The following is a 16,050-nucleotide window of genomic DNA, read 5'->3' as shown; positions in this document are numbered from 1 at the left end:
GTCAGCTTCTAGTATTTCTCAAAGGATCTTATGTAATCATTTGCATTTGTTATTATTGTTATTATTATTATTATCATGTTATTATTATCGTGTGGCCAATACAATTGTGGAAAGCTGCGTTGATAATGAACTTCGTCTTGATGCTGTTCCTCTTAGATCCAGCAGATGTCAGTGTACATCTGATGTTCATGAAATCCTTCATGTTGTATTCACTCCAGCAGATGGCATTCTGACATTATATTTAGGAATGACTGGAAACAGTGACGAAACTAACCCCTATTAAACATGACCAAAATATAACAAATAATTAGAGACCATACACCTCGATTTTAACTTCCCAAGCTAACAGAGAAACATATCTAACATCTTACTGGCTGGTGTGACTGCAGAAGCAAAAAACAAAAAGCCTGAGGTCTCGTCTCAGGCTATCTGGCAAATGTATTCTGGCTGCCCATTTAGCTCATTACCTTTAATAGATCAGTAATTGAAATTCATCAGAAATTCTTGTCAGAGCACTCCCCCTTGATGTCAGTGCGCTTTCAACACCTGCTCAGGCTCCATTACCGGGGGTCCTCGCTGCGCTCTCTCATACTACAGAGTGACAGAGCATTAGTCACTGAGATAATCAAGCTCAATACACTGTTTCCAGCTAATGCTCTTCAAGAACTATTTACTTCACGTGCCAATTGGTGTCTTATCATTGAAAAGTTCTCTGCTAGATAAATGGGTATAGTTTTTTGTGCAGATCACCTTGTTTTCCAGGTGATTGATTACACTTTAACTAACTGAACAGCTGGACATTGTTACATTGTTAGCAGGATATTGTATTCATTTACTTTCTGTCACTTTCTTGTTAGCTGCTGCTGACACGACAGCCTGAACCTCTCAGGAGGATCTAATGCAAATTTCCAGCATATGAACTTCATATGCTTCATATAGTGCTAGCAATTTAGTGCAAACAGATTAAATGTTAAATGTGTTTTTACTCACTGGGCACAGCACTCTAGTTGAATATCACAAGCAGGATCAAGGTATAGCTGTTCAAGTCATTTAGGTGAAAACACATTCATTGAGCATCTGGCTGGTGATGACAGTCTGACCTCTGTCAGACTTTCATCAGTGTTGCTTCACTTATCTATGGTGCAATGAAGCAGGCATGGTGTTTAACTCCTTATTCAATATTGATCTGCTTTAGTTATTTTTGCGGACATAAGCTGGTCATCATATGCTTATGTATTTTATGTTTACCCCGGCTTTGAATACAGTCTCTTCAGAAAGGTGCAGCCGAAAATGTTTTGTCACGTTTTGCAGCTGAGATTAAAGCATTTGGGATATTTGTCTTCAGTTGTTCAGTAGTAAATTAATATATAACAAAATATAGAATAAATTGTACCAAAAGCAGTATTAGAACATAAAAATAAATCTGAGGATATTTTGTAGTTTATAGTTTTCAATATTCATAATTTGTTGTATTTATTTGCGTTATCAACACCTGCATAATGCAAATAAAAATAATCTCTAGGTATCATTGGTTAATTTTTTTATTAAATCTCCAAACACTTATGATGGTTTAAAAAGCATACAATAAAGTTAGTCTGTCTATTTAACACTGGATTTATTTCTTTAAATCCAGTGTTGTGTTTAGCCTGTATGCTAAATGTTGTAGCCTACAGGGTCAGTCAATGAAAACTAACGTTTGAAATATTGAAAATGCTGATGGGACAAAATTTGCAGAGTTTTAACCAAACCTTGGGTTGCAAGTTGTAATCCAGTTTGTTATAAAAATGAAGCTCAATAAGGATCCTTATCGTTCTTCACAGGATTGAATATTGAACTTTGCAAGGAACCCGATCAGACTTCACTGAACCTCTTCTACAGGATTAACTGTGAAACTGTAAAATTGCACTGTATAACAATTCATGTCAGTGGGCTCTGTTTGTGATGACAGTTCACAATAAAAAGCAAGTTTGTCCGCTTAAGATAACAATAGCCTTTTGCCCGCTAAGGTGTTTCTTACAAACTAGAAGTAGCTAGCTTCAAAACTGACCCTTTCACCAAAGAATTGGTCAAAAATTTAGTATTGACAGGCAATATTTTATGCAGTGTTATATGCAGAGAAGAATTTTGTTATCTAAATTCAATTGATTGTGAACAAAAGTGGTGGTAGACAATATTGTTTCTTTTTTGAATTATTTATTTAGTTATTTTTAAAGCAACAAACAATATAAATAATTGACTGACATGTCACTTGTTTAGTATTTGGAAGTTGTAGAATATTCATTTGAATCTAATTTTGATAGCCTTAAGGTTATAAACATCATGTTAACCAGTAATAGTTTGGTGTCAAGGTATACCAAGATTTAAAAAAAAATTATTATCTGTACTGATAATGTTAACTGATAAATGGTAATATATACTGTTATATTATTCCTATATTTTAAAGGGTTTTAATGAGATGCCAGTGAAGGTGCTGAATTGATCTTTTCCTCTGACTGACACACAGAGTAACAGTGTTCTTCCCCTCCCACACTTGTTGCTGTACATTTCTGGTCAGCTGGCTGAATGGAAGCTACTCCACATTTGGGCCGAACAGATAGCCTCACTAATATGCAACTGATATCCGCTTGCAACAATTTCACTATTATTTTATAAAGTGCAGAATGGCAAAAAGGTTGAATATTCTACCCAAAAGGCACTTTAAAGCTTCCACAAGTTTTTGCGAGTGGTTATTTAATATTTTTCTTAAGTCTGTAATCATAATCATCACAACAATAAATACACATTATACATTTTTATAGCTGCATTTATCAATGTGTCCTATTATTAAAAAGCAGGAATAAAAAGTATTGCTTTTCTGTTTAAATTAATTATAAATTCTTTTGTAAATACCCTAATACTGTGAAACTGTGGTCCTTTTACTCTTGCTAATCATGCCCTGAGAATCTCATACCAGCCCATGTCTAACCATAACCCAAAACTAGATTGGTCTATATTTGACCTATAACTCAGAAGCAAAATAACATAAACTGTGTTTTTTTTTAACTTAGTTTAGTGCATTTTTTAACAATTAATCTTTAAGATTTTTCACAATGGCACCGAGAAAGTTCAGTTTACTCTTCAGGAACAGCAAAGATGCCCTTTTGGATTTTTAACTGTACACAAAGTGTTACTGGGATTCTCCTCCTCTCGCTGTCTTTGTATGAAGAGTCAGACTGGAGACATACTCTATCAATGTAACCCCCTCTGAGACCAGAGGAGCACATAAACTGGCCCTTAAATACATCAGACACACTTTAGTGGGCAGCGGCTGTGGCCGTTACTTGAAATATAGCTCTGATAACCGACTTGTAAATGGTCTGCCCCCTTTGATATATTTCATTCTGGAGAATTAGTCCTGTTTAGTGGCTGCTGTTTTATAGCCTCTGTCCTCTGCAGGTCTGAGTAAGGCAGAATATGACAATCTAAATAATGATTTTTCAGGGTTTTTTTTGTAATCTGCCTGAGTCATATCAGTGAGCTGTCAGTACAAAGCAGAATTTAGGTTTCGAATTTAAGTTCTATGATTTAGTATTTGTGCATTTCAGAGGATTTATTCAGCAGAATAAAAATTAGAGAACAAATTTAAAGGGTTAAATCAATCTTACAGTGATTAACCAGAAATCGGGAAGAATGTAATTGAGTGAGTCATTGCCAACTTTTTCTTTGTCACACTCATTAATCTAGGGATTTGAAGCACCGTAATCTGATCCTCACTATCCTTCCTGTGGGTGTAAATTTGAGGAATTGCCACTGATAAGCAAAAGCACCATATTTATTCTTCATGCTATCAATTATATCACTAATTGACCCTTACTTTTAAACTTTGATCCATTTCAGATAGTGTCTTAGGAAAGTATTCATGCCCCATGGAATGGTTCAAGATTTAAAGAGTGCGGTGTGCATCTCTACTCAGCTTCCTCAACCCTGACACCCCGAAATAAAATAAAAAATCACTGAAATTGAGCTGTAAATACAGTCCCCCTGTGTATAGTTTAATTTCAATACAAATACAGCTGTTCTGCAAAGGTCTCAGAGGATTGTTATGGGATACTGATGGACCGATCATAATGACCAAGGAACGCATTCGATAGGTCAGTGAAAAAGTTGTGGAGTAGTTTAAAGCAGGTTTAAATTGTTAAACAATATCACAGAGGCACGTTTCAAACCATCATCCTAAAACAGGAAGAGTATGGCTTTTTAAGGACAGTTCAACTGAAACTTTAAACAAGTTTACTCTTCCTCCTCAATTGTGACCTGTAACTCAGTTTATGAGCTGGTACATAACGTCCATCCTATAATTTCCAACATCATTGATTCCATGGCTCCCAGTAAGGTGAAGGTTGTTTCTGGTAAGAAGAAATCTCTGTGGAGAAATACTCCATTGGAAAGAAGTGAAATAAGGGAGTGTCGAAATCCCAAAGAGATGTGGTGAATGACTGGATTCCAGGTTCACTGTGACCTCTATAAAGAGAGACAGTTTATATACATTAATACTAGTCTTTCTTTAAGAAAGTTTTGCCTGTCAGCGATTTGATTCAAATAATAAACTAGACTTGAAAACTGGCTCAAAGTTAATCTGCTTTGCTGTCTTTCTCTCCTAGATGAAGCCACTAAAGGAGCTATAACCATTAATTATTCACATTTCTTTATTATAGAAAGTGCTACTGGTTTAGTGCTTATGTGTTCTTTTTGTGTCTTTGCTCTGTTCTCTCAAACCCCCAGTTAATCGTGGCAGATGGCCTCTCACAATGAATCTGGTTCTACTGGAGGTCTCTTCCTGTTTAAAGAGAGTTTTCCTCTCCACTGTCGCTACATTCATGCTCAGTATGAGGGATTGCTGCAAAGTCAATGCAAGCGACTGCCCACTGTCTCTACATGCTCATCCAGGAGGAGTGAATGCTGCAAGTCACTGACTGGATACAATCTGCTGGGTTTCCTTAGATAGAAAAACTTTTTATCCAATTTGCATAAATAACTGAATCTGACTGCACTGTTCAGTGGTTAGGATTAATTGGAATGTATGTACCTGACTTTGCAATCTATATGATTCGACTGAATTGACTTTGTAAAGTGTCTTGAGACACCATGTGTTGTGAATTGGTGCTATATAAATAAAACTGAATTGAATAGAATTTAATTAATAAACTTATCCCTTTTGTCAGATGTTTTCCTCAGGCCCTAAAAACAGCAGTTAGCAAACTACTGTTGAAAAAGAAAAGGAACAATCTAAGCAAGTTGCTATTGTAGAATTAGACACATCTCAAATCTCATCAGTAAGCTTATTGAAAAAGCTGTGCTTTAACAATTTAATACCTTTTAACACTAACCAGCCACTTTGACATATTCCAGTCATCTTCCAGTCAGGTTCAATGACATCCACATAATGCAGTGCTGTTATTATTGTACCTCAGAGCAGGATTCAACACTGTTGACCCTGGTATGTTACTGGAGCAAATGGAGAACTGGGTCGGTTTTTCTGGTACAGTACGTAATTGGTTTGAGTCTTACTTGAAGGGCAGGGATGTCTTGATGATAATAGGTAACTGTAATGGGAGTTGACAAAATCCCAAATGGGGTACCCCAAGGTTCCATCCTGGGGCCCCTCCTAATGAATATCTACATACTCCTCTTAGCTCAGATTATAACAACCATCAAGATAAGTTACCATAACTATGCAGATGACACACAGCTCTACATTACAAGGTGACATCACCAGATGACTATGAACATATTCAAGTGTTGGGTAGATGTATAGAACAAATTAATGTGTGGATGTGCCATAATTTTAAGTAATTATTTTTGGACCAAAGAAGGAGTGATTAAGAGTAGGCTCACAGCTTCAGTTATTACAGCTAGAAACCACTGATAAGTCCCCAAATCTGGGTGTAGTTATAGACTTGGTCCTGTACATTCAGAGGCACATAAAGACAGTTACTATATATATTTTATCACCTGAAGAACAGTTCCAAGTTAAAAGGACTAATGTTCCAGCAGGATCCTGAAAAATCATCTATGCATTTATCTTTAGTTGAATTGATTACTGCAACAGTGAGTTCACAGGTCTACCAAAAGGGTCAATCAGACAGCTGCAGCTGATCCAGAATGCTGCTTCCCGGCCCCTCACTAAAACTAAGAAAGCAGAGCACATCACCCCAATTCTGAAGTAAGCTTCCAGAAAACTGCAAAAATGCTGATTCCCTGAGCACCAATTTGCTTAGAGTTGCCTTTAACTGTTCTATTTAAAATATTAACAGACACATCCTTAATTTCAGTCTGTAGTCCAACTTTACTTTACTTGTCTTTATGGTACTGCAATGCATGTTTTATGTATTTTCTTTTCTTGTGTTATTATCATATAAAGGATTTTGAGTGGTCTTTTTGCTAAAACAAGCTATACCAATAAACTTGCCTTTCTCTGCGTTGCCTTGGAGAAGCTGTGGGAGAATATGTAGATAGGAGAACTATTCGTTGTACATTTCATAAATCTGTCATCATGGGAAGAAGAAATTCATTGTTGAAAGACATAAAGCACAATAAACAGTCTCTTTCCAGTCGGACTGAGCATATGTTATGTTGCATCAAACAATGTGCAAGAATTTCAGTTGCAGAATTGCAGTTAAGGCTATGATCCATATAAATGTGAAAAATGCACTCTTACATAAAACATTCAGCCAAGTTATTAGCAACATATTTCAGTCTAGACTTTTGTTTTACCACTACAACTGTAAAACTTTCACTGAAAGAAAGTGTTCAAGCAAAAATAGGCTCCTTCAGAAGAATGTCTTATGTGCCTGAAAAACTGTGATAACATTTTTGAGTAATAACTTGATATTGACTGTAAGCCATGCCCTTTTAAGCCAATATTTGCTTGAGAGATAAAAATAATTCACTGTTACTTGTTCAGTTAGCCAACCGGGTAAGTGTCTGAGGGCAAGATCCCTCATAATTTCACTCTGTGAGATTTATCCCCACCAGACACCTCTCTTACGGTTTAGTGTTACAGGCCATTCTTGTCATTTTCTGCATCTGGCATATAGAGGAAAAATACTGTCTGCAGTTTGAGTTGTTTGCATATGAGGTTGTACTTCGATAAGTTGAATGTCGCAACATAAAAATAGAACTTTCTTAATAAATATGAGCACAACTAAATTGTCTTGTCACATTTAACTGAAAGAGCATAAATCAACTGTTGTGAGCACCCTATCCACAAATTCAAGAGCAGTCTGTGGCAAGTCCATTGTGGTGAGAGGTTGCTTGTGACAAAAATTACGTTTCAAAAATATGAAATTCCAGCAGCATTCATCAAAATGTTGAATTTTCTACTTTGGTTTTGACCATTATTGGTATTCTGATGTGCACAGAGAGTTGACACTCATTTTGCTCAGCTACTGGGTACCAGGATAACCTTGCTTGTGTTTTGTAAAACATAACTACCAAAAATGTTAGCAGCTGAAAGTCTCACTTTCTGCATAGAATCAAGTAGTGTCTTACCTGTGAGTGTTTAACTGTTAAACAGTAATGTTGGTGTCACAACATTGTTTTAAGGACACCATTAATCAGGCCACTAATTCAAAACATCTGTCTGGTATATGTTTAGACCTAAAAGGTTGCTTCAACTAATGCTACATTTACGCACAGGAAATTTAAATTACTAATATATAATTTATTGTTCATTTGGCTCAGAAATTGAGAAACAAAATTGCAGCAGCAACTAATTTTATGGGTATTTGGTAAATATCCATGATAAACTTTGGAGAGTACAGTTATTCTGTCATTTACTAATGCATTCCTCAGAGATTTTGTTTTGACAGGAGTTAATTCATAATAACACAACCTATTTTCTAATGTAAGAAACTTTATGTTCTTAAACATTACTCATGGTTGTCTCTATGATTTGGCTGCGGAGCCCGTTAGAACTGTCTGCTCTCGCCGCAACATAAACTTTATTATGTCCTCTTCCTTTAGCATTGGGTGGTCCATTCCTTAAAGCAAAAAATTCAATTATTTTAAATTCTGGGGCAAAAACAGAGAAAATATTTCTGGTGGAATGAGAAGAAATCTATCCTTCTCACCAGTTTGCTTCAAAAAAGCTTGTTCACTTTTTCTGCCTAGACTATCTTTGGGCAAAGTGGGAGTATTCACTCCATTCTTTTCTATTTTGTCAATAGTGGCCATAAATCTATTAAAAAAATGCAAAAAAAAAAAAAACATTATCTGTTTAAAACTATTAGGATCCATGGTTTCAACATGTTATTTTCCCCATGTTAGTTTCTGTTTTAAAAAGGTATGGCTCCAAAAACTATTTTTGTGTCGGAAAAGTGCCTTTTAAAATTACTTATCTGGTTCAAAAAACAAGAAAAAGCCAAGTTGATAAATGTATGTTTAAAAATGTTTAGGGTTTCTGGCTAATACTAATATTTGCTGTCTAATAATATCTGTATTTATTAGGTAAGAGATGTTTTTTTTCCTGCCTGAACTCAATGGAAAATAACCAGGGGTTGATTTAGAGGTTTTCAGAATGATATTGCAGTGAATGTTAAGTAACACAATCTTAAGGAAATGTCAATCAATCATTGCATTACAATTAAAAATACTTATGTAGAAGCTCCTGAATATTGCTGTACTAAATATCAGCAGTTTTTGTGTACAGAGAGGCCTTTAAAAGCCTTTAATCCTTTGACTCCTGTAGATAATATTAGGTACGTCTTATTGCTGTTACTCCTGAGGAGATTGTCTGTCTTTCCTGCAATGTTCTTGACGAAAAAGAACTCTTGAAACAATGCAATCGCAGCAGAAGTTAATACCATCCACGAATATTTGTACCTAATCCCTGTCACATAAAAAAGAAAATGAGACCTTACATTTCCCTTCAGATCTGCTGTGGCTTTATTATACTTCATTCCAATAATCATCCGGCTCTTTCATTTTTTTTTTTTTTTTTTTTTGCTGTTGCTAAACGCCTGCCTCAGATTTATTCAGAGGATCTTAAATATCCTCCCTCTCTTGGGTGTGAGGCTGATTGTGTATAGGAAATGAAATTGGAAACTTTAGAACTCTCTTTAAAGTGCGAGTCCCTGGAGTGACCCCATCCAACCTTAATAACTCCATATCAGGATCCTTGGGTTCTTATGTTAATATATGTGGTGTTTCTGACTACAGCACTTCTAACAAACATTCTTGTTTTTCATCCAACAAATGGTTGCTTACAGCTATAATAAGAAGACCTCGCTTGTATCCAAGACAGCACAAAACAGTTGCATCTCAAAATTGTATTACTAAAAAAATGTTGAGTAATTCAAATCATAGAGGAAAATTCACTTTATACAAATTATTTTCACACATTGATATATTTCAAGCATTTAGTTCTGTTAATTAGGATGACTATGGCTTATTTGATAAAAACCCATAATTTAATTTCTCATAAATGTGTGAATATCACACAAGGCCAATCAAAGTTAGGAATTTTAGTTGCTCTTATATGTCCATAGCATAACAAAAATGTTATAGACATTTTGCGGCCCACAAAATCATAGGCAAGAATACTGACAATTATACAGCAGACAGTTACTGACACCACCTGCAAGAAAGGTTAAGCTACAACAAGTAATAACTAAAGAAACAAAATGTTCACAGGGTCCTGAATCCTAGAATGGTAACAGAAGGCAAAGCATGCTTTTTTTTGTCACACTTAAATGTCTCAGATAATATACCAAATTCAATTCAAATTCAAACCAAATTCAAACCAAAAACTAGTTTTGAAATAATGATTACATTTATTAGGAGAAAGACGTTACCCAAACCAAACTGGCTCTATGTGAATATGTATTGCCCCGTAAACCTAATAACTGGTTGTGCCACTAGTGGCAATGACTGCCTTCATGCATTTGTAGCAACTGGCAATGATTCTTTTACATTGCTGGGGGGAATTTTGGTCCACTTTTTCTTGAAGAATTATTTAAATGTTTGAGTTTTTGATCATAAATGGCATGTTTAAAGTCAAGCGATAGCACCTCAGTTGGATTTACTTCAGACTATGACTAGGCCACTCCTTTAATTTTTATTTTCTTAAGTGAAACAGCCAACTTGTTGGTGCAGTTTAAAATTTTATGCTGTCGGTAAAAAGCAGGAATCATAGTTCCATTAAATATGGCAAGATGTCTTGTTCCAGAAAGCAGCAAAGCAGTCCCAGTCCCAGACCATCACATTATCACTGATATATTTGATTGTTTGTATGTCGTTCTTTCTCTGAAATGCTGTGTTAATTTTACACCAGATATAAAGAGATGCACACCTTCCAAAAAGCTCCACTTTTGTCTCTACAATCCACTGAATGTTTTCTCAAGTCTTGGGAATTACCAGGAGCTTATTTTGGCAAATGTTAGGAAGGCCTTTGTGGTGTAATTTTTGCCTTGGAAAGGTCCAAAGGGTGGAATTTTTTCCAATTGTCTTTGATTATTGAATTATGAACACTGACTTTTAATGAGCCAATTGAGGACTGCAGTGTTTTAGATTTTATTCTGGGTACTTTTGTGATCTCTAAGATGAAATGTCAGTATGCTCTTGGAGTAACTTTGATAGGCCAGGGAGGTCTGAAAAATTCACCACTGTTCCACTTTTTCTCCATTTATGGATAATGACTCACTGTGGTTTGCTGGTGTCCTAAGGTCTTTAAAACGTATTTGTACCATTTCCAGGCTGTTAGATGTAAATGATTTTATTTCTCACCGGTTCATGAATTTCTTTAGATTGGGGCATGATGTGTTGCATCTTAATATCTCGCAGTTTAACGTCATGTTGTCAGATGAGTTCTATTTAAGTGACTTTTTTGATTTTACAGGTCCGACAACACTGAGGTCTGATTTGGTATTAAAACTGAACCCAACAAAAATCTGCGACAATCTGCATTGTCTATATCCGCATGTCCTAGCAGGCTTGTGAGTGAGGATTGTGCTTATGTGGGGTGCTGGCAACTATCTCCAGCAGTCATTGGTTTAGAGATGAGACAGGCTGCCAGTCATTAACAGGGCAATGAATCACAGATGACAAGCCTCCATTTACACATTCACTTTTACCGAAGGGCAATTTAAAATGACTAAATAACCTGACAGTCATGTTTTGTAATTTGGAAAAAGCCAGAATACCAAGAAAGAACCTACACATACACAGGTAGAACATGCAAACTCCATCTAGAGGGACCCAAAACTGGATTTTGAACCCAGGAACCATTTTGCTGCATGACAACAGTGCTACCAAGCAGGTGAAACCTTTGGGAGCTTTGAGACCCTTCGAAGCAAACTCGGTTTTTAAAAGGGTTCTTTTGAGTTAATTTAGTTAGTTAATTGTATGAGAAAAACACAAAGAATTAAGAAACACAAGTTTTTTGTCTTGGTGTATGATAATCCCATATAAAAAATAATTTGATATGGGATTAATATGTCTCTTTGCAGCTTGGCACATTTGTTGCATATGCTCAAATACATTTCAAGCATTTTTTCTACTCAGTTCTCACAGATTTTGATTTTACTTGCAAATCAATACAGCTATTGATGGGCATCAGATAACCATTATGGCTAACCAGCCACAATTCTTCAGCTAAATTGATTTCATTTCAGAAGATCCATGTACATGTGTCAGAGCACTGCACCGCCGCTGTGAGTGTGCTTTACCTTGACTTCATGCGAGAGAGACGTTATTCATCACCAACAGAATGTCCCCTTCTTCACACCCCAATAAAAAGCAGAGTAATGAAGCTTCTCTGGGTGCTGTCAACCTTACACTGCTTTATAAAGGATGACACAATTATATTTTACCAGCTCACCAAAAATGCTGACAAACCCTAGCTCAATAAAACACAACTCTGTACCCAGAAAAGCTTGCTGGGTTTCTCTGCCAGGGAGTCATAGCTCACGAGCTGCAGCCTTGGAATGCTTCTCAGATAACATGTTCTTTACAATTAAGCTGATAAAACGTTGCTGCCGCAATAGTTGGAGTGCAGAGTAATGTATAACTTCTTTACAGTGTATTTTCTCCTACCCAGAGTTCTGTGCAAAAGTATTTTTTTTTTTTCGCAGTAAAACAAGTTTAAAAAGTGTGACAGGTAAATTTGAAATCCATATCTTCTCCTCTCTAAAATGCATAAACAAGCGTGAAGTTTGCCTCTAAGCAAACAGAAGCTAATGCTGCATTCCTTCAGTCAGTCAACTTGGAAAATGTTTGTCTAAAGCATGATGGATGAAGTGTCACCAACATTAAAAGACAGTTGCTTCCTAAACCTGAAATCTTGCACTCTCGGAGACAGACGGTGTGATGCTCCAGACAGCCAACTGCTGATGCCCTACTGCTTGACGCTTACCAGCAGCAGCAGGATGGGGCTGCTTCTTAGCGGACTCAGTTTATCTTTTTTTTTTTTCCTTTTGAGAGAGACACATCTGGCCTTGGATAATCTCTCTTTAGTCTCCGACTCTGTAATGCATGCAAAGCCCTGCTCTATGTAATTCCCCAATTGCTCTTTTTTCCTTGACAAGTGTAAAAAAGGCCAGCAGTGTGAAGTACAGTGGTTTGTCCAAACAGCAGTTGTTTTTTACTTCCACATGAGACAGAACAAGTACTTCTTAGAAAGAAATCTATTTACATACATCTTTCATTCCTCTTTAAAGTGTTTAAAATGTCTATATAAAAAAGTGTTGTGTTTATTTGAAAAAACAAAGAACACAATTTGTAGACAGCGCTTTCAATTTGAAAACTGTTATATTTTTGGCCATTCTATGTATGTTTTGGTCTGAACCATTCAATTATGACTAGCTGTGTGTTCAGGATCATTGTCTGGTAGAAGGTGTACCTATTGTCCAGTCTTAAGTCTTCTGCAGCCTTTAATAGATTTTCTTCCATGACTACCCTGAATTTTGCTCCACCCATCTTCCCATCAACTCTCATCAGTATCTTGATCCCCGCTGAAGAAAAGCATCCCTATAGCATGATGCTCCCACCAACATGTTTCACTGTGGGTGTGGCATGTTCAAGCTGATGCAGAGTTTCAGTTTAGTGCTACACATAGTGTTTTGTAATTACGCCAAAAGTTTCATTTTGGAATCATCTGGCCAGAGCAGCTACTTTGACATGTTTGCAGTGTCCTCTACATAGGTTGACAAAAAATTCCAAAGTAAGGAAAATTACTGACTTGGCTAATTGCAGATGGATCAATAGAGAATCACAGAGAAATCACTAACCTCCATAAAGGCTTCACTGGTGCTCTGGTTCTGAGTGGGCAGATCCCCTCCCTCAGTGAGAGCCAGGTGGTAAAAGCTTTGAGGTGTTGGGGGTTATGATTATTGATTGATTAATCTTGATCAATGATTATAATTAAAAATCATAACCTGACAAAATCAACTTCTTAACCTAAATCCTTATTTATGAATTGAGACCAGAGATGTTTCTGGTGTTGTAATAGTGGCTCAACGCCTTTGACAATTACAACTGTTAAATACTCCGTAATAATTAATAACTATTGCCGGAGATGTCACTGTTTAATCGACTGTTTCTGCCAAAACGTGTGGAACTTTTAACCTTATCTTGACTGACGAATCACCTTTGCACACAATGAACACAAAACGCTCTCTTTTTATCTATGTGAATATTTATTAATCTTCACCTACTCAACATGCAAAATTCTACATAACAAGGGTAACACATCTAACTAAGCAAAAATAAAGCAAACAGCAGTGGGTGTGTATTGAATCAACCAGCGGTTATGGCAAAAAGAAGGAATGAGAATATGGAAAAGGGGTGTGGTGGCGAGTGGAGAGTGGGGGCGCAGCTCCAACTGTAACTCAGTTATTCTGACTCATAAAACCTCCCCCAATTCCTGAGCAGACAAAGAGTTATAAAACTTTTGGCGACAGCTAGCCAGCAGTGAGGTTGGAGACAAAGAAAAATGGGGAATTTCACCATGAGGTTATTTCAGCAGTCCAGTCTCACAGCGCACCTGCGCTTGCTCTCAGGTGGTAAAACACGCACAGAGCTGGGAGCGCAGCAGCTTCAGACATCAGCACAGCACATCAAAGTTTCAATAAGCAAGGTTACATGCACATATCATTCAGGATTCTCATCGCACTACAACCTCTGACCCTGCCCAGACCTTCTAATAAAGAAATAAAAATAAAGGATGGGTTTTACTTGGTGAAGTTTCCTTCTGGGGCAGCGAGTGAGAGGGAAAAGGGGGGTTGAAGCGTTGCTGCACGTCCGCAGTTAAACTCCAAGAAAGTGGTCAGTCTTCGTCCTTTGGCCTTCTTGGCGAAAAGGAAAAATACGATCTGACCATCAAAGTCGACTTGGGATGAAACACAGTGAAGGTTCGTTTCCTTGAACTCCGTGTTTTTAGTTACATGTTAAACTCACGTCTTCGATCGGCAAAGTGAAATTTCTGGCCTTCCTAGTCCAGAAACCTCAGTTATGAATTGTTTGTTGGCCAACGAGAGAGAATAAATTAAATCCACTCAGGACTCTTCTTCTCCAGGTGATGCTTCAGATGTTGGTGATTGGGTCACGATCTCCAGCTGAAGGCGGGGTGTTCAAAACGGAGGCCTTCCTATATAGCGTCTTGTGACGTCAGACTTGGGACGCTCGTCATATCAGTCGCAGTGCTCCACGGGATATGTAATAGCGGGCTGTCCTGGATACAAAATGGCCAATGCCATTGGAGAGGCACAGTGACGTCCAACTACGTGCAGATAGTCCAATACTCAGCAAACAAGTGGTCCAACAGAGGAAAGCTATTTTGGTGGGTGATGATACTCCAGGCAGGGACAATTTTTAAGCCGGTAATGAGTTTCCAGTCTGGGTCTAATACAAAAAGAATCTCCAAGATGAACAAATCCAATCCAAAAAATAAGAGCATGGTCTAATGCAGAAAACCAGAGACAGGTATGATATGGACTGAACTTATATAACACCTTTCCAGTCATACTGAGCACTCAAAGCACTTTACACTAGAGCCACATTCACCCAGACACACACATTCATACACCGATTGATAGGCAATTTGAGGCTAAGTGCCTTGCCCAGGGACACATCAACATGTGGCTGGCAGAAGCTGGAATCAAACCCACAACCCATAGTTTGCAAGATGACCACTCTTTTCAGTGAGTCACAGTCACCTTTTACTCACTGCTTTCAATAATCTGGAGAGGAGTCTCAGGCTTGTAGAAGCTTAAGTAGTAAGTAAAACCGGTAAGTGGCCACGATCGCCATGCACAGCTAAGATGAATGAGCTTGATCATGAGCATTAATTGTCATGGAAACAGGGAAGCAGACTGGTAGGATCATTACAGTATCACATCTTCATGGAACATTCTCCTGGTCCATATCCTTCCCAGTAAACCAGATACTGAAGACCACAGCCCCAGCATCTGGATTGGAGAACATATCTAACGATACAGGCGGGAGTCACATCTACAAACTGGGTGGGAAGGTGGGTTCTGGAGGAGGGCATGAGTCTGGAGGTGATGTGAGGTTTAAGCCAGGACAAATGGAAAGTGGGATGAACACAAAGAGCCCTGGGAAGCTGAAAACAGACCGCCACCGGGTACACCTCTTTGGAGAAAGGGAATGGACCCATGAAATGAGAAGCGGGCTTCTTGCAGTTCAACCTGAGAGGGATGTCGCCAGTGGATAGCCATACCGTCTTCCTGGCCACATATTGTGGAGCAGAAGAGTAGTGACGGTTGGCAGTCCTAGAGTAGATGGTTGAGGTTGCTAGAGGATGCTTCCATGCTTTCCTACAAATTGGTTGACAATAAAGATCTTGGACTTCCTCTGCTGGATAGTGAACACTGGTGGTTTGAATCCATAAACGGTAAAATGGATCCATACTGGTGATGCTGAAGGGGAGAGAGTTGATGGCATGTTTCACCCACAGCAGGTTCTGAGACTACTTGGCATTTTCACACAGAATACCAATTTGTTTTCCACCTGGTTTATCCTCTCCATCTGAAGAGGATGACTGATCTCACTTGC

General features: G+C 37.7%; 1 pseudogene; it reads left to right on the top strand.

Annotated features, from left to right (window-relative positions):
- LOC124870871 overlaps window positions 1-15,709 on the top strand; it is a 34,411-nt pseudogene extending 18,702 nt beyond the window's left edge.
- The last annotated feature ends 341 nt before the right edge of the window (window positions 15,710-16,050 follow it).

This window comes from Girardinichthys multiradiatus, chromosome 7 (genome assembly GCF_021462225.1).
Source record: "Girardinichthys multiradiatus isolate DD_20200921_A chromosome 7, DD_fGirMul_XY1, whole genome shotgun sequence".
NCBI lineage: Eukaryota > Metazoa > Chordata > Actinopteri > Cyprinodontiformes > Goodeidae > Girardinichthys > Girardinichthys multiradiatus.
The sequence above is the reverse complement of the archived record's forward strand: the minus strand, read 5'-3'. Positions and strand labels throughout refer to the sequence as shown.